This window comes from Phytophthora infestans, genomic scaffold, assembly GCF_000142945.1.
Source record: "Phytophthora infestans T30-4 supercont1.32 genomic scaffold, whole genome shotgun sequence".
Lineage (NCBI taxonomy): Eukaryota > Oomycota > Peronosporomycetes > Peronosporales > Peronosporaceae > Phytophthora > Phytophthora infestans.
This window is the reverse complement of record NW_003303727.1, coordinates 1,645,392-1,654,463: the sequence shown is the minus strand read 5'-3', so window position 1 is coordinate 1,654,463 and position 9,072 is coordinate 1,645,392.

The following is a 9,072-nucleotide window of genomic DNA, read 5'->3' as shown; positions in this document are numbered from 1 at the left end:
GAGAAGGGAGGGGCACGGTTTGATTCACGCACCACCTGACATTAAGAAGCCCACCTCGCGGAAGCTCTTTCGTCCACACGCCCTACGGATCTTTCCTGGAAGCATTTCCTGCGGGATCCGAGGTCAGGAGACATCGAGCAGGTCTGCTTGATCACCGAGTCTGCCTCGGCGGAAGAGATCCACACGGTCGCTACCGAAAATCTTCCACTTCGTCCAAAAGAACGCTGAGCCGAAGTCGGCGCGCGAAGAGCGCTTCGCTGCCCAGTCGTGGGAGTCACTCCGCGACTCGGGCAATCCAGTATATGACACCGTCCGCGAGTTCGCGGATGTTTTTCCCGACAAGATTCCAGCTGAGCTCCCTGCTGACAGAGACATTCGCCATAAGATTGATCTCACGCCGGGTTCCAAGTACTGTGTGACGCGACAGTGGCCCCTCCCACGCGATCAGGTTAAAGCCATTGACGACTTCTTCGAGAGCCGCCGCAAGGCGGGTCACGTGCGCGAGAGTACCTCGCCACACTCGAGTCCGACGTTCTGCGTGAAGAAGGCCACGGGTGATTGGCGCATTGCTCACGCTTTTAACAAGCTAAACGACGCCACCATCCCAGCACAAACTCCGATCCCTCGGAAGGATATGGTACTTGACACCATGGGCCGCAGTGTTATTTTCAGCGCCATCGACCTGACCGATGGCTTCTATCATATCTTGATGCGACTCAGCGACATCCCGCTCACAGCGGTGAGCACTCCCAGCGGGATGCTGTGGGAGTGGCTTGTCATGCCGCAGGGCCTGAAAAACGCACCAGCCACGTTCAATCGCATGGTTTCCCACGTTCTACGCCCACTTCGCGACTTCGCTCCGAGCTACTTCGATGACATCTTCGTTCACAGCCGCGCTGAGGGCGATCTCAGCGCCACAGAAGTTCGCTTGAATCACTTACGACAAGTGTTCCAAGTCATGCGCGAAAACAAACTGTACGCGAACTTGAAGAAGTGCTTCTTCTGTGCCCCGGAGATTCCGGTGCTTGGCTGTTATGTGAGCAAAAATGGTGTCCGAGCGGGTCCTGAGAAGGTCTCGTCCATCTGTGCGTGGCCCACGCCGCAGAATCAGACTGAATTGCATCAGTGGCTTGGCCTCGCAAATTATCTCCACAAGTACACGAAGAATTACGCTGGTCTGATTCAGCCATTGTCTTCATTCCTGAAGAAAGACATCACGTGGTCGTGGGCTCCCGAACATCTGTCAGCCCTATATGCAGTGAAGAAAAGCTTGGCGGAGGCCCCAATCCTGGCGCTTCCAGATGACTCAAAGCCATTCCACGTTGTTTGCGACGCGAGCGACTTCGCCATCGGCTGTGAACTGATGCAGTTCGACGACGAAGGTCGAGAACGCGTCGTGAGTTACCAATCCAGACAGATGAAGCCCGCTGAGAAGAATTATCCAGTCCACGACAAGGAACGCCTTGCGATGCGCTACGCACTAATCAAATTCAGAGTGTACTTACTCGGTGAGCAGACATTCGCGATCTACACAGATCACGCGTCGGTGCGAACAGCGACGAAGAGCCCTCATCTCTCAGTGCATGGCACGATGGCTGTCATTCTTCTCCGAGTACAACTTCGTCGTTCACTACAAGCCAGGCAAGAATAACAGCCTTGCGGATGCCCTATCTCGGCGCCCCGATTACGATCCACGCCGAGATTTGGGTCGTCAGTCATCTGAAAACGAGGACGACGACGAATTGGACTGCGCCACATGTGTGGCTGCAGGTTTGATCCTGACGACGGCGGTATCTCCAATACTTCCCCTGCGGGAAGAGATCTCTGCCGCGTATCGAGATGACTCGATATATGCCGGTATCCTGGAACACCTTCGCACACCAAGTGATGCCACGCTAAAGACACTGAGCCGCTCCACGCGCGACCAGATTCACAGATACCAACTTGACGGTGATCTGCTGATGTACAGTATCGATCGATTCGATGCTCCTCGCGTCGTTGTCCCCAACGACCCCGATCTACGCGCAAGAATTATACACGAATCCCATGACGCTCCAGTGTTCTCTCCCTCTGGCGACAGAGGCATGGCGCTCTGTGTCAATGGACTTCATATTCGGTCTCCCACCCGATACTGACAGTCGTACTGGTGTTCTGGTCTTCGTGGATCGCTTTAGCAAGATGTGCCATCTCGTTCCGGTTCCGGACTCAATCACCGCGGCCGATACCGCGGTGCACTTTGTCGACGCTGTCTTCCGACATCACGGCCTATCTGAATCAATCGTCTCTAACCGCGATCCCCGATTCACATCGGCGTTCTGGACAAAACTCCTCGACCTCCTGGGCACCAAACTCCTCATGTCGACGGCGGCGCACCCGGATACTGACGGGCAAACGGAACGCGTCAATCGCGTGCTAGAAGATGTTCTGCGCAGTTACGCCCCGTCCTTCGAGAACTGGAGTTCCTTCCTGCCTCTTGCGGAATTTGCACTCAACAATGCCGAACACGCGTCGATGGGAATGACTCCGTTCTTCGTCAACAACGCGCGTCATCCGCGTGTCCCCGCACAACTTGCTGCGGGCCAACCCACGGCGACTGATGGCTTCACTCTGGAGGGGGAGGAATGTAATAACCTTGCCCAACCGGTTCCGATACTGGTTTAACCACCGGTTTCAGGTGAGACAACGGTTCTGCCGTCTACGAGTTCAGCTACTCCTGCAGTAGACATCAACGCGGTGACGCGTTTACAGTTGAAGAAGATCCTCGCGCCCGCGCAATCCACGTCGTCGCCGTTAGTTGACTGGACACACCGAACGCTGATCGCTCCAGCGCAGCCACACTCGACTGTGGCTAACTACGCGCCGAAACCTCCAGCGCGACCCGCTGACAAGGCAGCGGTATCCGACTTTGTCCTTCATCGTTAATCGGTTACCCGATTCGTCCATGACGCGCTACAACTCGCGATTGACAAGCAGAAGGAAAACGCAGACAAACGTGGCCGCAAGAACACAAGTTCATTCAAGATTGGTGAGCGTGTAATACTCTCGACGGATGGAATTCGTACCTCTGCTATTACGAACCTAGGCGCGAGCAAACTCGCGCCGCGCTACATTGGGCCATTCAAAGTACTACGAGTTATGGGTGATGCCTACACGCTAGACATTCCTACGTCGCTACGACTACACCCGACGTTCTACGTTGGGCGACTTAAGAAGTATCTTCTTGCGACGATCCCGGAGGCGGAACAGGAGCATGCGTTGAGCGGCCCTCGCGACGAGCCTGTCGAGCCAGCGTCCCATCTGTCCCAGTTCCCCGCTCGCACGGAAAAGCTCCACTTCTCGGTCCACCAAACACCTGCGCCTCCAGACTACGCAGTCGCTGCAAGGGTTCACGATTCTACTGCCGCAGACTACTCGCCGTCGCCTGGGCGTTCCGAGAGCTCTCAGCCGCCCGCTCGGCCTCCTCCTGTGCGTCCAAAGACGAGTTCAGCGCCTGCTCAGCGTCGTCCTGGTCAACCAGGTCGCGTCGAATTCCGCCGCGACGGTCCTCCGCCCATCATTGACACGAATGGAGATACGTGCTGGATTGTGGACCGTATTGTTGATCACGAAGATCATCCCCGCGTGCGTCACTCGACCAAGTCGTCGGCTCAACACGCGGCTCCCGCCGCGCGGAAGTATAAGGTACGATGGCTCGGGTTTCAACCTGCTGATGATACGTGGGAGCCTCGCGCCAACTTGCTTCGTGACGTTCCTGATGTCGTCCACGACTACGACTCCAGCCTCGAGTCAAACGCGGCCGCGAGCGACCTCGCGGCGATCGAGAACGCGATCGACTACGTGCCCGACGAGGCGTCGAATGCGCCGGAGACGGGCTCCGTCGCGAACGCTGTCGGCGCGAGCCGCCGCGAATAGCCGCCTGGGTGAACTCGGAGAGTGAGCGCTTATACTTCTCGATCCAAGCGTGTTCGGTCGGCATGAGCGGATACTCGACAATATGCTGATCCCACTCGGCTTGCGTCGGGCGTCGCCCGATGTCACACGAACTGCAACCTTCGCGCACGTTGACGTAGCACAAACGGTCTTCGGTCCAAGCGTCGTCGCAGACTTTCAGGCGCAGATCACCGAGTGAATGCTCGGCTTGTAGGGCTTCGCGATCACCGAGCCAGCCGACGACACTTTCTCCGGCTTCATGCATCCGATTCCACCGCCGGATGAATGCGCACCATGATCTCTGCAAAGCTTCGTACGTCGCGCCGTCGAGTGTTTTGTTCCGGAGACGCCTGAAGCGCCGAAAGTGGTCCTGCATGGTGTCCAGCGCGTCCGGGGTCACCGCCCCGGACAAGTCGTACAGCGCCCACGGCTTCATATCCTCGTTCATCACGCCGGGCCGAACCCCAAGTCGACTCACGCTCTCAGGTGCGATATCAGCGGTCCACCCACTGTTCAGCGTCGTCGCCGATCCACCAAGGGGCCAGTTGGCTCCGCCGGGAGCTCCACCTCTCCGAGAGATTCGATCTCGGTAGTCGCCTCGTACACCAGATTCTGCCATTCTTTGTAGCGGCGGGATCCCACTGACACATATCCAGGTCGCCTAGGGATACCGTCCTTCGCTAACCATCGCCCGATCTCCTCATAATGGTCCAGTAATAGTCTCTTATCGCTGACGTTCGTGACCTGGAGGTATTGTGATCGACCTGGCCCCTGGATTACGGTAGGTACCCATTTCTCGCCCCGAGTGACCCACAGTTTCTCATGTTCCACCCACTTTAACCGGTCTGGCAGCTCCCAGGTTTCCCCGGGCTCGATCCAGGTTGTCTTATCCGCCCTTATGATCCTCATCTTCGCTCCATACAACGGTCGCCGTCCGCTGAGCTGGATCCGCATCTCGTCAGGGAAACAAAGTGTCCCATCCGCTAGATCCAACCTCACTCCGGCCGGTACCATGAAATCCATCACGAGGATGGCGTCTTGACCAGCGAGATCTCCAACCCAAATGTCAAACCAATACACCAAACAACCTGCCAGCGTGATCTTGATCCGCGTTCTCCCATTCGTACGGTACACGCCTTCACCAATCCCAACACAGTCTTGGATCCGACTCCCATCCACTTGGCACCCAACCTTACAAGCAAAGGCGGTATCTAGTATAGACACCTCGGCACCACTATCTAGGAGTAGGATTGCTTTTTCATTCTTGATCTTGCCCCCTACCTTGGCTTGTCTGAACCACTTTCCTGGGGCGTGGTATTTCCAGTATCCACGGGACTCCCCGGTTAGCCGATCCATGGATCCAACATCCTCAGATCCACGGGATCCAGTGACCTGACAGACCTTAGGTGGATACCTCACCCTTGGTAGGCTCAAACCATCGGCCATGTTAGCGCTTCTCCCAATAACCACGTGCATCTCCCCTTTGTAGATCCAGGGTTGAAGAGACTTCGGATCTGGCAAACTCATCCACTTGGCGCAAACTAGAGATCTTGGCAACTGACACTTCATGTAGATCACGTGTATTATCGACTGGATCTAGGGTCCTGCTACCTGGATCTAGCGATGTCTTGTTCACAAATGCATAAATGCAGTACCTAGAACGCTCGGCTCGTACCGGAATCAAAGCCGGCGAGCGTCCTAGTTTAACATCTTCTCTGCTACTTCTGGCAACATCCCTCTGTGCTTGGCTGGATCAAACCATTAGCGGATTTGGTTGTAGAACTCTTTCATCGGGCACTTGCCGGCGTCGTGGTCTCGCCACAACCACGACACACGTAAAAGCAATGATCCCCGGGGTGACCCTTCTTGCCACACTTCTCACAAACCAGATGTTTCCAACATCCAGCTTCTGTGTGCTTCCGGGATGACCCTTCTTGCCACACTTCTCACAAACCAGATGTTTCCAACATCCAGCTTCTGTGTGCTTCCGAGATCCACACTGCGAGCACCTGATTTGTCCTGTCCCGTCCATGAGATCTCGGGATCCGTACATCCCACGGTCCCCGGGTACGGTATCCCCCGATCGAGAGTTGTCTCCAGTCTTCGCCGTACGGTCGTTGGGATCGGGAAGATAGACTTTGCGGTAATCCTCTAAATCGGGGTCCGAACCATCGGATCCCGATTCAGTTCCTGAGTCGGGCGTCGTGACTTGGTGGACACGTCGAGCTGGAGGCGTGGGCGCCGGAGCTTTTTGGCGATACTTGCCGGATCCGACCGCCGCTTTCTTTTGGCGGTGTTTCGCGCGATACACCGTCCCCAGCACTTCTTCGAGCTCATCAGCGTCTGGAAGACGTAGCAGGGTCAGCCTGTCGGCCACATCCACATCTCCCAAAGTTTTGATGAAATGATCCACGTGTTCCCGTAGTGCCTTGGATCCCCCATCCTTGATCTATAACTTGGCTCGTAGACCGGTCACATTTAGCGGATGAAGATATTCTAGCGGGGATTCGTTCGATCTGCGGCGAGCGTGGTAGTATTGTCGTGCCACCGACATCCCCAATCCACAGTACTGTGTTTAAAAACTGCGCAGCAAATCCGGCCACTTGTTCCTGATGGATCTACCCAGCTGTCGATACCATGTTCTGGCTGGTCCCGCTAGTAGATACGCAAATGTCAGACACCTTTCAGCATCCGACGCTTGATCTCTCATGAGGGCCGACTTGACTTTGCTGATCCATGTTCGTGCTCGGTCCTCGTCTTGATCCTTGCCCGTTACCTCCTTCAAATCCAATATGGCTGAGATCCGTACCCTCTGAAACATAGCCGATCTATCCGTCCCTGTTGCCACCGCCGCTGGCGAGGGGAATGGGCTATCCAGATCGTCTGGGTCAAACGCATTATGGGAGTTGTATTCTCCATTTCAACGTCTCGTGCTCCATGATCATGGAACACTTGCGTTTGCGACTTGTGCGCTCTCATACCTTGTTCGGCCAGGAAACGACTCATCGCAGCTTCGAAGTGTCGCTGCAAGGTGTCCGAGGAGGTGTAGGAGGACCCTGTAGCCGCCTGGTCTACTGGCGAGGCGAAATACGTGAGACGATTAGCTTGAACCCGATCTGACGATAATCCCACTGGCTTCTTGCTGATCTGGCTCGATCCTGGTTGGATGATATCCGATCGCGGGTATGGCGCCCTGGATTCCGAGTCTTCACACTCGAGGGTGCTTCCTGTCCATGTAGCCTTGCCCGCGCTTCCAGCATGGACGCCCCAGAGGGGCCCAAGGTCATGCGTCGCGGCTCGGAAGACGAATCCGACCCATCCTCAGCCGCAGATTCATAGTTAGAGGATGCAGCTTGGCTGATCCTCGGCGACGACACTGGGTTCATAGTGTGCGACCTTTCTCTGGTGGTGAACTTGACTCTGACGAAGAGGTCCCGCGTCGCCGATATTATGAGATCCAAGTCTAGCTCGAAGATATCCTCTGCATCGAACGCGCCAGCAACGATGCCTGAATCTGTAAGCAGACGTAATATATCCTTGACTGCCACTAATTTGTTCGCCGTTTTCGTTGGTGCTCTCAGCGGTTCCCTTGGATCATTGATCTGTCGTGGGTTCAGGATCCGCATGACAGGATCTTGGTGCAGAAATTCACGTAGAGCTTGGTGGCGATATTAAAACTCGAGATCCTGGCCGGACCAGCTTGACCTGGATCCAGCTTAGTCTTCTTCCGACTCTGGAGCTTGCATCTTCTTCCGCGTAGTCTTACTCGTGTTCATCTTCTTTCTCGTGTTTTCGACTAGCGGGCTTGGGTTTAGGTACGGTGTTGGCTTAACCGGTGAATCTGCAAATGCATACCGTTTCGCCTTCACTTTCCCTTGTTTTGTTAGCGGATCTTGACTTGCGTCAAGATCCGCAGAGGTCCGGGAGGGGACCTGGGGAGGATAGAGAGGTTTCTCTTCTAGATCCGGATCCGGATCCACCTCTCTTTCGTCGACAGGGCTCCTCCCAGGACTTCATCGATCCGCGGATCTTGCTTCATTCAGCAGCGTCTTCGTCGATCCGACCTCCGATGACGCCTCTTCCCCTGGCTCAATCTTCACTTGAGTAACTTCTTGAGACTCACGATGAAATCCCGAGTCACCAAAAGATCCAGGCAAGCGCACCATTGTGGTGTATCGGGATTAGCAAAAACTGCGAGATTGCTGGATTCAACTTACCAACTGCGCCCAGACACCGACTAACGATGGGGTCCCCCGATGATCCGTGATCTGCCAACCTTTCTTCACCTTGTGTACTCAGAGATAGCACCCTCCTCCTCCTCTTCATCTTCCTTCTCGTCCTCTTCATCCGAGGAGTCGAAGAGGCCCGATGGGAGTGCCGAGTCTCCTTCTCCTCGCGGAGTGGAGACTTAGAAGTTGTACGCTTCTATGAGGGCTTGACGCCTTCGGCTTTAGAGGCCTTATCACGCGCAAGACCCTCGGCAAGCGAGAGACGTTTGCGAGGTTTCTCTTCCTCATCGCTACCAGCTTTGGGAGTCCTCTTAGTCTTGACGGCCGGACGCTCAGAGCGCACAGACGTCCTGGGACTGTGATCCCCTTGATCACTTGCGAGCGACTGCACGCTGTCGTCCTTGTGCTCACTGGGCACTGGGCTGTGCTTTTCCGCAGAGCTTGCAGGAGCATCGTGCGTGCTCTCGGACTCGGCTTCGTCCTTCGACTATGAGCTCATGTTTCACGAACCGAGGGCTCGGACGACTGTCTGAGGCAGAAGGCGACGGGCTGCGACGCTTGCTTGCTCGCTTGTCCACAGCCGCGTCACCCGAGAAGTCGATCGCCTCGGAGGCCACCTGAGTAGCCGCTTTAAGTACCGAGCCTTTGTCGTGAGGCTTAGTGCTCTTGGCTTGCGCCTTACCGGCAGCAGCCTTGGAGCGTGTCTTAGCACCGCTCTTTGCAGTGCCACGAGGCATGGTAAACGGCCGAAGTGGAGACCTAGAAGAGAGCGCACACACTGCTGCTCGAGGTTCTAACTGTGAAGTGAGTCTCCGCCGCGCTCGCGGGTATCCAGACTCACGGGTTGAAGGTCGTCTGGGCTGTCGTCGACAGCCAAGACGACAGGCTCGCGAAGGCCCCGAGAATCGCCGCA